This window comes from Salvelinus sp. IW2-2015, linkage group LG25, assembly GCF_002910315.2.
Source record: "Salvelinus sp. IW2-2015 linkage group LG25, ASM291031v2, whole genome shotgun sequence".
Taxonomy (NCBI): Eukaryota; Metazoa; Chordata; class Actinopteri; order Salmoniformes; family Salmonidae; genus Salvelinus; species Salvelinus sp. IW2-2015.
The window spans coordinates 15605514-15622163 of record NC_036865.1 but is presented as its reverse complement, the minus strand read 5'-3'; positions in this window follow the sequence as shown (position 1 = coordinate 15622163).

Below are 16650 nucleotides of genomic sequence, written 5' to 3'. Positions count from 1 at the left end.
ACTACACAGTCTTCAATAATTAGGCCAGAGTGATCATGGTCTCTGGGAGTCTTGGAGAGTGAATATACTTTAGAATGAAGGCTTGCACATTCACTCTTCTGTGTGTGCTCTATTTACTATGAACCCTATCATTAAGTTTGGGGCCCTGGGTCTGAACCCCGTCCTGTGCAACTGGGTCCTGGACTTCCTGACGGGCCACCCCCACGAGGTGAAGGTAGGAAACAACACCTCCACTTCGCTGATCCTCAACACAGGGGCCCCACAAGGGTGCGTGCTCAGCCCCTCCTGTACTCCATGTTCACCCATGACTGCGTGGCCAAGCACGCCTCCAACTCAATCATCAAGTTTGCAGACGACACAACAGTAGTAGGCCTGAATACCAACAATGACGAGACAGCCTACAGGTAGGAGGTGAGTGCCCTGGTGGAGTAATACCAGGAAAATAAACCTCTCCCTCAACGTCAACAAAATGAAGGAGCTGATTGTGAACTTCAGGTTACAGCAGAGGGCGCACACCTCTATCCACATCGACAGGACCGTAGTGGAGCAGGTGGAAAGCTTCAAGTTCCTCGGCGTACACATCACTGACAATCTGAAATGGTCCACACAGACAGTGTGGACAGCGCCTCTTCAACCTCAGGAGGCTGAAGAAATTCGGCTTGGCCCCTAAGACCCTCCAAAAACTTTTACAGATGCACAATTGCGAGAATCCTGTAGGGCTGTATCACAGCCTGGTACGGCAATTGCACATCCCGCAACCGCAAGGCTCTCCAGAGGGAGGTACGGTCTTCCCAACGCATCACCGGGGGCAAACAGCCTGCCCTCCAGGACACCTACAGCACCCAATGTCACAGGAAGGCCAAAAAGATTATCAAGGACATCAACCCCCTGAGCCACTGCCTGTTCACCCCGCTATCATCCAGAAGGGGAGGTCAGTACAAGTGGATCAAAGCTGGGACAGCGTGACTGAAAAACAGCTTCTATCTCAAGGCCATCAGACTGTTAAAAAGCCATCACTATCCGGCTACTACCCGGTTACTCAACCCTGCACCTTAGAGGTTGCTGCTCTATATACATAGACCTGTCACTTTAGTAATGGAACACTAATCACTTTAATAATGTTTACATACTGCTTTACTCATTTCATATGTATATATTGTATTATGTTCTACTGTATTTTAATCAATGCCACTCCGACATTGCTCATCCTAATATTTATATATTTCTTAATTACATTATTTTACTTTTAGATTGGTTTGTATTGTTATGAATTGTTATATACTACTGCACTGTTGGAGCTAGAAACACAAGCATTTTGCTACACCCGCAATAAAATCTGCTAAATATGTGTATGTGACTAAAACGATTTGATTTGATTTGATATAAGCTGAGCTGTAGAGAGAAACTGTCCACAAGGACATTGTGTATTTTCTGGCATGGTGCACTTTGCAGAATGGGTCAGTCTGTCCTCCAATCTGACCACTCTACTGTCCACTGTCATCATGTCTTCTACCAACATTTGACCATCCCAAGGCTATGCTGTATACACTCATAGTTGCAAATCATCTTGAATAATACAAAGATTACTGAAAAGTGCTCTGTGTTACACAGTGCTACAATCACATTATGATCAACGTGTCACAAATTAACTACTGGTGTGTACAATTAAATGACCAGAACCTGACCCTGTCTGATAATATCATGGCCAGAATAAACCAATACTAAAACAGCCTAGATGAAGCCATTACACTGTGATGTCAGCTCTGCCGTTCCTTTCACCAAGATGCTGCCAAGGCAAACAACACCCTGCTGGAGGAGTTCACAAAGCCATTCTATTTCAAGTAGTAGTGCATTCTCAAGACATAATACCAAACTTAGTCTGGGAGCACGTTCTTGGAGAGCAAATGGAGAACGAGATTTATTTATGGATGACTGGAAAGAAGGTATCATGGGAAAAAAGGATTTGTGGGTCCAAACCTCCATGGGGATACTTTAGTGACCATCTGCACTGTGTTCTTATTKTTTTACTGTATGTGTCTCTGTAGTCTAGAGCAGGGATGGGCAACTTAATGGGGGTTGGAGGCACCATTGTTTTTGTTGCAGTTTTGCAGCTTTGAATATGATATCAATGGGTGCCCCCCCCCGGTTGGTAATTGGACCATGATTACTACAAGTTTAGATAGTCTAGCGGCCAACTAACTTACCATTCTAAAAAATGTTAGCTGACACGGGATAATTGAGTGACTGTCAGCAACTGACATAACACAAAAACAGGTGATGCACAACCAAATTTTGAAATTGCAACTACTATTCTAACTCTCAACAGTAAATTGAGACCTGACTGAGCCTCCCCCCAACAAATATAATAATAATATACACACTACATGACCAAAAGTATGTGGACATTCTGGGAAGGCTTTCCACCATATGTTGGAACATTGCTGCAGGGACTTAGTGAGATCGGCCACTGATGTTGGGCGATTATGCCTGGCTCGCAGTCGTTGTTCCAATTCATACCAAAGGTGTTCGATGGGGTTGAGGTCAGGGCTCTGTGCAGACCAGTCAAGTTCTTCCACACCAATCTTGACAAACCATTTCTGAATGGACCTTGCTTTGTGCACGGGGGCATTGTCATGGGGAAACAGGAAAGGGCCTTCCCCAAACTGTTGCAACGAAGTTGTAAAGCACAGAATCGTCTAGAATGCCAATGTATGCTGTAGCGTTAAGATTTCCCTTCACTGGAACTAAGGGGCCTAGCCAGAACCATGAAAACAGATGGTGAAGCGTGATTCATCACTCCAGAGAACACGTTTTCATTGCTCCAGAGTCCAATGGCAGCGAGCTTTACACCACTCCAGCCAATGCTTGGCATTGCGCATGGTGATCTTAGGCTTGTGTGCGGCTGCTCGGCCATGGAAACCCATTTCATGAAGCTCCCGACGAACAGTTATTGTGCTGACGTTGCTTCCAGAGACAGTTTGTGACTCGGTAGTGAGTGTTGCAACAAGGACAGATGATTTTTACTCGCTACGCGCTTCAGCACTCGGAGGTCCCGTTCTCTGAGCTTGTGCGGCCTACCACTTCACAACTGAGCCATTGTTGCTCCTAGACATTTCCACTTCACAGTAACAGCACTTACAGTTGACCAGGGCAGCTCTAGCAAGGCAGAAATMTGAGGAACTGACTTGTTGGAAAGGTGGCATCCTATGACAGTGCCATGTTGAAAGCCACTGAGCTCTTAAGTAAGGCCATTCTACTGCCAATGTTTGTCTATGGAGATTGCATGGCTGTGTGCTTGATTTTATACACCAAATAGCCGAATCAACTTATTTTGAGGGGTGTCCACATACTTTTGTATACATAGTGTATATATATTAAAATTGGGGGGGGGGGGGGGGGTGCTAATCATCCGCGTATGTCACTTATGCCTGGACAGATTAAGTAGAAAGTCTTATAGTAGAGACACTTTTACCTTGTAGATTCTCAGCATCAGTGAAACTAAACATGCTTCTGTCCTCCACAATCTTATGGTGCCAAGGAAAGTGACTTCCTCCATACTGTATATCATCCTTTACCCAGAAGGCTACTTTCATCTCTGGCTCTGGGTTTCATCTCTGGCTGTTAGCGGGTTTCTTTTGGTTGGGGGAGGGTGGAAATGGGACATGTTTCTGACAGTGTCTGAGCAGATGTCAGAATGTCTGTCTGGTCTCCAGTGACGCCTGTCAGAGCGTGTTTGTCAGAGTGTCACCTAGATAATGCAGCTTAGTCTATAATGAAATGCTCTCTAACTCAATGCGTCAGAGTAGCTGTAGCTGACTGCTCTCCTGTATGGATGATTCACGGTCATATGGATTATAGTGGCGACTACAATTGACACATCTGTCTCATGCTGTATGTACTGTATGTACTGTATATAATGGGCAGTTTGAGTAATGATCTAGTTTAGTTAGCTAAGTGTTCAATCCGCAGTGGCTCTCAACATGTGGTCTCAGACCCAGACATTGGCCCTTAAGCAGTTCCAAGAAATCCATGATAAAACAAAAAATGTGCAAAGCTGTCATCAAGGCAACAGGTGGCTACTTTGAATAATCTCAAATATAAAATATATTTGTTCAACATTTTTTATGTTACTGCATGGTTCCATATGTGTTATTTCATAGTTCTGATGACTTCACTATTATTCTACAATGTAGAAAATAGTACAAATAAAGAAAAACCCTTGAATGAGTAGGTGTTCTAAAACATTTGACTGGTAGTGTATATTTCTGAAATAAATCATGTTGATTTTCTAGTGAGTATGACATTGCCCAGTGGGTCAGTGTTGAAAGTCTTTTAGCTCTTACTGGGATTAGAACCATCACATTAGGAATCAAGGTATTTCGTACTCTTATGAGGATCCTTCAACGAGAACAAAAGCTCTTAAAGCTCTAGAGCTGTGCAACACCCAATTACCCTCAAGAGTTATACAGATGTAGGATCTTAATTGAATTTGAGATAGTTTGCTACAGAAGGAAAATCATTCTGCAGCAACAGGAAATGTGAATTATTATGTGGATTATAATGAATTGACATTTTTTGTGGTGGTTGATACATTTTTCACAAGGTTAAATCAAGTCTGACATTTCAAAGTGGAAACTACAAACTTCAGAAGCCTATTTAAGCCTCAAATACACTAGAAGTTTTACATTTCCAGCATTGCGGGAAAGTTCTCCTGCAACAGGGTGGTCAAATTAAGATCTACATCTGTATGTTTCATATAGAAATAAGAATAACAACCCAACATACAGTAATCCTATTGGCAGAGAGCAGGTTCATTGTTTTATGTATGTAGGCCATTGGTTTATTGATGTCTCTAGGGTCAATGGACCTACAGAGCTGCTGGCTCTTCCCAATGGTTAACTGGAGGTTAGAATTTCTCATACAGAACCAGTAAGACCCAGGTTAGGGAGAGTCTGTAACTTTATTGGAGTTGAAGCTGATTTATCTACTGAACCCCTCCACTGACTGCAATGAGTTGTCAATTTTGAATGATGTTTGCTGTGGGAGAATAACCTTTTGCTCCGATAAAATGTTGCAATTGCACATGTAATCGCAGCCCTGGAATAATAATAAACCTCTTGTGACATAGCTGTGYACTAGTGAGGTCATGCCAGTAGAAACTACACACAAGGAGGATAGACATTCCTTTAAATGGATGTAGGAGCCTATAACTGTTTATGATCATGAAGCTACCAGGTCCATTAGGCCAATGCTTAGAGGCTTTGCAATAAGCCTGCTAAAACTTTTGAATCCATATACCACCCTTTGTACTACTATTCCCCATACTGTATTACACCACTTTACTGTGAGACATCCCTTCGCTCACCCTTTAGGACATCACAAGTGCCATTCTGAACAAATTCAATGTGAGTGTATTATGCAATACATGAACAAATTACCCAAGCAACTCCAAGGAATCTCCCTATCTCTTCTCCCCCGTCCCCCGTCTCTCCATCCGTGATATCAGTGGTAGAGATGTCGGCACTGCCAGTCCAATTTCCGCGAACCACTTTAGCGAGCAGTTGTCTCTGAAGGCCTGTTCTGTTATTCCAGGTGAGCTTCGCTGGCACCGTGTGAAGTCAAATGAAGAGGCCACCACTGGCTCCTAGGCAACTGCAATGAGGCGCAAAGCAGAAAACAATGTGAGGGGAATTACTGATACTGATACTGATAGGAAGCATGCAGCTTCATCTCCCACAGGAGGATTTCTTGAGAAATCAAGGTCGGGGCTGATGTGTACAGTAGAGCAAACACAGCTGTAATATGCATTGTCTAAATTCAAGTGATAACAGTTGACTGATAGAGAGTAGTTGCAATTGCTCTCTATGACATTTACTGACAGTGATTGCTTGTCAAGAGTAGTCAATGCAATGCTTTGAGGTTTAGACATTGACTCATAAACTAGACTGACCATCCTCCTGAGGCGGGCAGATTCACCCAAACACACACACTCTCTCTCTTTCTCGCTCTCTCTCTCGCTCTCTCACTCTCTCTCTCACACACACACACACACAAAGAAGACGCCATGTCACCAACTGCTCTCATCATCTTTATCACACACTACCTCAGGCCGGGAAACATCACTCTTGTTTTTAGGATGAGGATAGAAACATGAGGAGTAGAACAGTGTGACATCTCATCACAGATCACATTATGCAGGATTTGTCTGTATTTCAGGTTATTTTATTCATATTTTTGTTTAGTATACATCTCTCCCCACCTATCCTCTTCCCAGGTTTCTCCCCACCTGGCTCTTTGTTTCTCTGGTACCTCTATCTGTTTCTATCTCTTCCCTATCTTTATCTCTTCTCCTGTCTTACATTTTCTATTTTGCTTCCCAGTCCTTGTCTTTCTCCCTCTACTTCTCCTAGCCTGACTCCCTTAATTTCCCCCTGTCTATAAATCACCCTCTCTCTCTCTCTCTTTCTCTCTCTCTCTCATTATACTGTATGTTAAATACTATCAGTCTCACAGTCTCTTCAAACATGGAAGAAATTTCAGTTAACTATCACATTTTCCCCTTTGTATTTTCTGGCATGTTTATAACTGCTACCAGTTAGAAGTGGTAGTAAATGCTGAGGGGAAATAGTTTACCCTGGGTAGTTAACTTCTGGGTTGTTGACACCGTGCAGGTGGTGGCCTGCTGAGTGTCAAGCTAACGCAGGAATGTGGATACCCTCTGGGCATGGGATAGCTGAGATCAACTTCACAGCCTGGGATGGGAAGGGGAATAGAGAAGCGTTACTAAAACACAGTGTTTACTTTACATACATCCACACTTGGCACAGTACCGAGACAAAAAAGGACAACTAAAATAAATATTGTAATGTCTATTCTGTTCACTTTTTCCAGGCCCAACAACTGATGTTCACTTCAGCTTTCAGCAATGTAAACACAACATTTCGAAGTGTAAACACAATGTTTCGACAGACGTATTTGTAAGAGAACTAGCCCATATAACCCAACACACATACAGTAAATACAGTCCACCTGTACTGTCCCTGCAGAAGTCCATGCTGAAATAAGTTCACTGGGAACAGAGAAACATTAGAGCAAAGCTATGGCCTCTGTTCAACAGTAGAAACGAGGTAGACGTAAGCACCTGGGTTGTAGCTCACAGACGGGTTGAAGAGACGGGGTTCACTTTAGCAGAGGTTGGAGGTCAGTGGAAGACTCCCCCCCATATACAAGTCTTTCCCAGCAGCAGCAGGGGCCTTCTGATTTACGTCTGTCCCTTAGACTGCCTGCGTCTATCTTTAGCCAGGCAGACTTTTATGAGAGTGTTTAAGTGAAGGCCTGCTGTGGCAGAGATGGCAAGCAGGCCCGACCCCAGTCGCTCGCAACAGGGCCTCTGCCGTGACTGACGTAATTTCCTACCTTTGCATAAACATACCCGGAACGTCTGCTTCTTAACAGTGTCATGGTGGGCATGGTTGGCTGGTCGGAGGGAGGCTTGCTCGGAATGAAAGGTGGCCAACAGAGATAGGCATGCGCTGGAGTGGAACAGAACTACTTTCATTAGTCTTATGTTTTGAAATACAATTTTTCTTCCTGCTTTTGCAAGAATACCTGCAATTGCCTACAACTGAAATGGAATTCCGCCTACTGCAACCCAGGTGTTCAGTGATCATGTTGTGTACTCCATGTATACAGTGTTTATCTTCCACAATCTTCAACAGAGATTCCTCCATCAACCTTAGCAAACACGCAGAACACAGCATGGTACCTAATGCTCCATGAGTCACCCGGTGTGTTTACGTCCTTATTACGTAAGAGCATCTCTGGAGAAGAGAAGTATTCCCCAACAGTGTTGCCACATGTTTCCTTCTCCCAGTAAAATACACAGCAACTTCTCTTCCCTGACAGCTTCGTTCTCTGAGACTAAAACAGTATGGTATGGGTGGTGACCTTTTCAAACGGCTGCTTACCCTACCCAGACAAATGTTTACACACACACACACACACACGCACGCACGCACGCGCGCGCGCACACACACACTCTGTCGGTCCACCCCATCAGTCTGTATGAGAATCCAATATTACATTGGGTTTTCTGAAGCAGCCAAACAGAACAACCAACAAAGTATTCAGATAGAACAGAAATAAGAAATAGTAATAGTAAAATCATAGAATTAGGATAACACATTTTGATAAATAAATTCCCATGTATTAGCCCAACAGTGCAGTCATAAATGTCTGCTACATATCCATTTAAGAGTGCTGTTTTTTAGAGAACAACTTAGCAGAAGCAGACGGACAAAGACCAATTTTAGGACCATAGATAGAGCAGTTGAAGAATAGAGCTATTTGAAAACACTGCTTTTACGACAGCATGGAAAATATAGTGACAAAACATGTTGGAGTACAGTAAAAAGTACCCTGAAAGGACACTGAAACCAAATGATTGTCCTGAAGAAACCTAGTAAATTACCTTGAAAAGGACACAGAACGATAAACGTCCATTCACCCCTTTCAGCAAGATGGATATACTGGAGTGCCGTAAATGAATGCACCGAACATTTGCCAGTGGGCTAAAGGGTACAGTTAGGATCTAATCTGTGATTGATTGATCTACGATGCCCAAGGCACTGTTCCAGTCATGACCCTGTCACCCAGAACCAGATCATATCCACCATATCAAGCCTATTGACACAGCTTTACCACACGTAGTGAAGGCTGAATGTCTGTAAAGATGTGCCCTTCAAGCCAAGAGCATTTCTCCTGTGGCAAAGGTCTCAAGCATGTCTCAAAATGATCTCTTGCACAGCATATCAAAAGGTATTGCTCTTCAAAGCTTAGACTATTTCAGTGCAATTCATTTGAAGTACTTTCTCCTCACTTTGAAAACGAAAACATTAGGGATTGGAATTCTAATTTAAAAGGAAAAGTGATGAGCAAAGATGTCTATGTCTGTGGTAGTAGTTGGAAAGCAGCCTACCTTTCCCGTCACTTGCATTACTTTTGAGCCACCCAGACTCTATGGACTTGGGAAGGAGAGTAGGAAAACAGGGGCATAATACCATGAACTCCACTTGAAATGATGGATCCCCTGGCTCTATTTTTAACTCAGAATATTAATGAAACATTCCCCTTGCAGCCCAAGTCACTCTTTGAATGAAAAAGAAACAGAATGACACTGCAATGTACCATTGCCCTGATGGAGCTGTGTCAGACAGTTTGGAACAGGTAGGAAACGCGACCGAGGAGTAATTGGAGAAGCAGGGCCCAAAATAATCCTGTTTCAGCTCAGCGGACACAGAGAGGAAACTCTCGCCTCTCCTCAAAAAGAAGACGATATGTGAATAACTTGGGGCTGAGTGGAGAGAATGACAGGGCAGAATCAGACTGATGAGGCTGCCACTTCATATTACCCCTCTGAGGTTATGCTGAAGAACCCTATGTCCTCATCAGAGGACAGCACCAACACTGAGACTGACTACATACAGCAGTGGCAAAGTGAAATCACCTGTCCATTTTTGGTATGAGAATCGAAGTTACAGACTTTACTTCACTTCTTACTGTAATATTCACAAATGCCTCCCAAACATGATGTTTTTAAGCAGCTAATTGGTAGAGAGGTCATAACATTGTATTGCAGTGATGTGAGGTCGGTGGCTGTGTAAACGCGGGCTATTATCAAAGCCAGATTTACTCACAAATAAACCTTGATGAAGCCCAATTTCACCATACAACAGATAGGTCCAACAATCAGAGTGACATAGACTATTAACTGAAACGGACAAAAATAAATTGCAAATGTAAATATCAATGTATCATAGATACACATTAGCCTTTGATGGAGACATATATCATATAATCTGACAAAATGACACACTGTTCAACTCAACTCAGCCATAGACCAATGCAGCATCCACAGCTACAACCAATAGGTGGCACTAAAAGACCAAATTCAAATAATTTGCAACGCAAACGCCATAGGCTTTACAATAGATTTACAATTCTTCCAATGCGCAAACACACACACACAAATAATATCATTATTATGTGAAATATCATTACACAAACATATATAACAAATAAGTTTTCTAACGAAATGTCCATATCAACAATCGAAATGACTGAAAAATGCAGTTGAAAACGCCAAAAAAAGTGTCTCATCAAAATGAAATTCTAGCTTGATAAATCAAAAGCATTCAAATGGATGTTGTCTATTCCCATGATTCAAAAGTAGCCTAACCCGCAAATTGCTAAGGAAAATGCATTTCGGCCTACCTTTACTTGTAAATTAAGTAAATTTGTCTGTCCTTTCCTCTCGGTGAAAGCGTTGTAGAAGTCACAGCAGAACCCCATGTCCATTATTGTATTCTGCATGCACACAGTAGGGCAGCCATGCACATAGAATGGTTGTAGTGCATTTAGGCACATCCATCTTGTGTAAGCCAAGGCTAGGGCCCGCATTGAGGGACAGAAGAAGCCCCATTCCCACTACGTCCACAAAGCAAATGTAAATGTGTGCTAAATTGTACAAATTGTAAGCAAAAGTTGTACTATCTTGATTAAGAAAGCCATATCAAGCTACTTGTTAAGCTCTATCTCTGACTCTGCTGGTGATCCTACATTTTATAAAACAGTAAATGCACTGAAGAGTAGAAATTCTTCTTCTTCCCTGCCTAAGCAAGTTCTGTCTGACTCTGGCATCATAACTGAGAAGAATGGGATAAGTGATGGTTTTAACTATCGTTTTATCTCGTCAGGAATTTTATTTTAGAGAAACGGTGGTGTAGTTGACCCTGGTAAGTCAATCGACTGCTCTTGCCTCTGCCAGCCTCTAGCTGAATCGAGGGTTAACCCGTCAACTTCTAGTGAATTTTTGTTTTCATTTCAACAATTTGCTATCTGTGATGTGCTAGATGCCTTGCTTAAGATTGATGTAAAAAAAATCCACTGGAGCTGATGCTTGATCAAATTTTGCTGCAGTTCTCTGCCCCTCTTATTGCTGAATTATTAACCCATATTTTTAACCTGACGATTACTGTATATCTGGTTCTGTCCCCGAGGTTTGGAAGGCGGCCCATGTACTCCCCCTCCAAAAAGGTGGTGAACCTTGTGACCTAAATAATTATCGGCCTATTTCTAAACTTTCTTGCTTGGCTAAAATATTAGAATCGTTGATTAATTCTCAGCTAAGATTAAATGTGTTCTAAATGTACGTCAGTCAGGCTTTAGACCAGGTCATAGCATTATCTCTGCTGCATCCCTAGTTGTAAATTATGTGGTTAACTGTATGGATAAAAGGCAACATTGTGCTGCCATCTTCATTGACCTGTCAAATGCTTTTGATACTGTTGATCACTCGCTGACTGTCCTCAATTGGCCAAGACCAGGCTGCTTGTAACTGGTTTAAATATTACTTGACAGATAGAACTCAATGTAGATCTATCTACTGATGGTGTTAAATCAGGTTTCCTGGATATTATGAAAGGTATCCCGCAGGGGTCGATTCTGGGTCCTGTACTTTTTACTGTTAACAATATCGACTTGTCTATAAAAGACTGTAACCTACACTTGGATGCTGATGATACTGTTGTGTATTCTATTGCCCCCACGGTTGACCAGGTTCTATCTGAACTACCTTCTGCCTTCATTGTATTACAGAACAACTTAATTGACCTGAAATTAGTACTGAATGCATGTCAAACTAAGTATATGTTGTTCTCTATAGCGCATAAAAACAAATTTGATGATTTTCAAATCAAATCTAATTTTATTGGTCACATACACATATTTAGCAGATGTTATTGCGGGTGTAGCGAAATGCTTGTGTTCCTAGCTCCAACAGTGCAGTAGTTTCTAAGAATTCACAACAATACACACATCTAAATTAAAAGAATGGAATTAAGAAATATATAAACATAAATATTAGGACGAGCAATGTCGGAGTGGCATTGACTAAATTCAGTAGAATAGAATACAGTATATACATACATGTATGAGGTGAGTATAGCAGTGTGCAAACATTATTAAAGTGACTAATGTTTCATTATTTAAAGTGGCCGGTGATTCCATGTCTATGTATATAGGGCAGCAGCCTCAAAGGTGCAGGGTTCAGTAGCCAGGCGGTACCCGGCTAGTGATGGCTATTTAACAGTCTGATGGCCTTGAGATAGAAGCTGTTTTTCAGTCTCTCTGTCCCAGCTTTGATGCACCTGTACTGACCTCGCCTTCTGGATGATAGCAGGTTGAACAGGCCGTGGCTCGGGTGGTTGATTTCCTTGATGATTTTTTTGGCCTTCATGTGACATCGGGTGCTGTAGGTGTCCTAGAGGGCAGGCTGTGTGCTCCCAGTGATTCATTGGGCAGACCGTTCCACGCTCTGGAGAGCCCTGCGGTTTTGGACTMTGCAGTTGCCGTACAGCCCGACAGGATGCTCTCAATTGTGTATCTGTAAAAGTTTCTGAGGGTCTTAGGGGCCAAGCCGAATTTCTTAGGCCTCCTGAGGTTTACACATATGCACTTTGGATGGTGTCCATATTGATCGTGTCCATGCTTACAAATATATGTGCATCTAGATAGATGAAAACTGTCGTTTAAAAAGTATATTGATGAGTTAGTTAAGAAGCTTAGAATATAAATGGGCTTCTTCTATAGAAATAGGTCCTGCCTCTCGCTAAATATTAGAAAGCAGATTATTCAGTCAACATCTTTATGAACGCAGCTGCCACTTCATTAAAACCGTTAGATGGGCACTGCGCTTTATTACGGGCGACAATTTTAGTAAACATCACTGCATTCTCTACCAGAAAGTTGGTTGGCACCTCTTTGATGTCACATACTTTAGGTTGATATATTGCTATGTTTTCATTTATAAAACCCTTTTACAAAAAGTACCACTATACAGAACATCATTACTAAACTTTACACATATGAGTTACCACACCCGGTATCAGGGATGGCTAACTCTGGAAATTCCTTTGGTCTCTACTGAGTTAGGTAAATCAGCTTTAAGTTTTCTTGCACCTTATTTCCGGAGCAATCTTCAAAATGTTCTTAAATGTGATGTTCTGGTCCCTTTAGGGCAAGTTCAGAAAGCTGATTGAGGATCTTATTACTGATGAATGTGTTTGTTTTTTATGACCGTGTTTTTCTTTCTGCTTGCTTTTTGTATTTATATTTTGATGTCTGTATTTTCTGCAATTTACGTAATTCAGGGCTCATCTGTAAAAGATAACTTGGTCTCACTTTGACTCCCTGATAAAAAGGTTGAATAAATAAAAAATAACAAAAATGTCCAAGATGTGTAAAAGTCTGGGTATAAAGTGTTAACTGGTAATGAGTGGACTGTCCAGTACTCACTGTTCGCCTGCCCGACAGATAGCAGTGAGGGAGATTGATGTTGGTTGTCTTGCCTGTCATGAATAAAGTCGTATCTTGTATGCTGTATGCTGCCTCTGTCTGGTCCTACCTTTCATTATAGTTGACGTTCCACTCTTCAAACCCTCCAAATGGCACGTTATATGACTATTCCAACTTGGAAAATAGTTTGAGGCGCAGTATAGTAGTGTCAGGTTGTTTTTGCTAGCTATCTAGCATTGTTCAGTTCTAGCCAAGGGATGCGAGCGCCAAATGATGTGCTGTAGACATGCTCAAATTTGCACAGCCTACCCCAGGCAATAGCCACACAACACGTTTAGGCAATACGAATGCGCAAAATATAAAATAGGCTTGAGCTACTTCAAGCTAGGCAATGACCCTGTTCATTGACAGTCACTGGAGTCAGGAAAGGCAGCATGCGTCAAGGATTTTAATGGATTTGAATGGATGGAAAGAAAGACATGAATACCCTAGTGCCTTTCCTGAGCTTTTGATGCAGTTTTAGCAAATGTTTAGACTTTGAGCATAAAAACCACCAGAATAATTGAGAAAAAACAATAGATAACAAAAAAGAATGACAATTTTTTATATAATTGTATTTTTTATTTGGCTTTTCATAACAGCTTTTTTATTAGATTATCACAGTGTAAGCACTGTCTATCCTGACTGCACATCACTGTTGTATATTGTCTTAGCCTTACATAGCATGCACTTAAAATTCCAATAATTGCATAAGGACTATTTTTCTTAGTAATATTGCCATCACATATGGCCCAACATGGTAAGTTGACCTGAAATAAACAGATGTTTGAGTATATAGTACAGCATTTACTCTGTCGTCTTGTTTTTCCCCATCCGTCTGGATCCTGTTGGGCCTGCGGTCACATGATCTGGGTCATTTAGCCAGTTACATGGCACACCTGGATGGTGAGGGGAGGGGAACATTCCAGCCTCTGACCTCTGAACTGTTGCACATCTCACATGCCTGTTCCCTGTGTGTGTCTCTCTAGACACCCATCTTGCACAACTGTTCTGTAAATACAATACAAGAGCATCTGTCCACCCTCAAGCTGATTATCATGGAAAACATCATTTTGCTTATACAATTTCCAATTTAAATAGACTATAGAACCCCTAAGAGAGGAAGACACTACGGCAGGTAAGAGGGATGCATGACATTTTTTTAAGTATCATATTTCAATGCTCTCAAATTCCAGAGGAGAGAACACTGGCTCTGTTTCCCTTGGCCCATGTCAAATGATCAGTCAGGCTTTCTTTGCTGTGGTGTGATGTGATGATGTGGGTATTGAGGCTCAGAGACAGGTAGCTCAGTAGTCTGCAGTCTCTCCATGTTCCCGTCCCCTCTTCTGACTCCTCTGAGGCAGACGCCCCAGCCTCCAACCAGCTGCTGGCATCACTGCATCACAGGCACCAGCAGCCACCTTATCGACCGCCACCACCACCCTCAACCGCTCTAGGGTTTCCATATGGGTGGCAGGCAGCCATGAAGGTGTGTGTGTGTTAGAGGTTGTGTGTGCGTTAGTAAACATTTGTGGTAAGGGGTGGTTAAGGATTTATGGGGATGTCTGTGCCGGTATACTGTAAATGTGTGTGAGTTTGTATGAACATGTAAAGTTGTGCCTATGAGTATATGCATCCGTGCATATGTGTGTGCATTCGTGTGTGTGCGTCTGTGTGGTGTGTGTGTTGTGTGTGTTGTGGTGTTGTGTGTGTGTGTGTTGTGGTGTGTGTGGTGTGTGTGTGTGTGTGTGTGTTGTGTGTGTGTGTTGTGGTGTGGTGTGTGTGTGTGCGTGCCGTGCGTGCGTGCGTGCGTGCGTGCGTGCGTGCGTGCGTGTGTATGTGCGTGCATGTGTATGTGCGTGCGTGTTACAGGAAAGCAGTGACTAACGTCTGCCCCGCTCATCTGTAAACTGATCTGTCCCCAAGGCTGTCGGGAGGGCTTAGTCTGCCCAGACGCTTTGAGAGCACTGCAATAACATTGACTAAACCATGCATTACAGCAATGCAATGGCTCAATGTGAAATCACTTGATAACAATGGTACCACTCACATCCAGTCATACTCTCTGAGACAAACAATGAGACTAAACTAGGCATACTCAACACATTCAGAACTGACGTTCAATGCTTTAAATTGCCACAAACAACACTCTGTTTCTCAATTACCCTGACATGACCTCTAAATGTCAGACCCAGGCCTATGTACAAATGTCATTGGATGAACATTCTTTCATCCCTATCAACAATATGGATATACTGGAGTGCCCTAGATACTGTAAATGTAGAGCATATTTGCCAGTGGGATAAAGGGTACAGTTAGGAACTAAACTATGATTGATTGATCTACGCTGCCCTTTGCGCCGTTCCAGTCATGACCCTATCACCCAGAACCTGTCACATCCAGTTGGATCACAGTCCATAGACCATATCTATAGCTGAGTGACTCACTGCGTGCTAACAGAACTGGGCTGCGGGCAGCTGAGCGGAAATGGAAGAAAACTAACCTTCCGGAGGACCTATCATCCTTGCACTCCCCCCTACCTTCTCTTCCTCTGTATCCTCTTCTTAAGCCATTTTCTATCACTCTAGCTTCTGCCTCCAACCCTGGGAAACTATTTTCTCCACTTTCTCCTCCTTCCTTAATCCTCCTCCCCTCCCTTATCCCGATCTGCGGACGACTTTGTCAACAACTTTGAAAAAAAGTTTGACGTAATCTGTTCCTTATTGAATCAGCTTACTGAGTCCACTGGTCCCACTCACACAGAACTACCCTACGCCTTGGCCTCTTTCTACTCTCTCTCTCCAGATGAAATGCTGCGACTAGTGATGTCCGGTTGCCCAACAACCGGCCAATTCGAACCCATCCCCTCCTACCCTTCTCCAGATCTTCTCTCATTCCTCACTTCCCTCATCAACTCATCCCTGACCACTGGCTGCATCCCCTCTGACTTCAAGATGGCCAGAGTCACTCCCCTCCTCAAAAAAACAAAACGCACCCGACCCCTCTGATATCAAAAACTACAGACTGGTATCCCATCTTTCGTTTGTTTCCAAAACACTTGAGCATGTTGTCTCTGACCAACTATCTCTTTATCTTTCTCAGAATGATCTAGTTGACCCTAACTTGTCAGGCTTCAAGGCGGCTGACTCAACTGATATCGCTCTCCACTGTCTCACAGAGGTTCTCCGCTCTGCCAAAGCTGTTCAACATTCTCATCCTCCTTGATCTATCCACTGACTTCGACACTGTGAACCATCA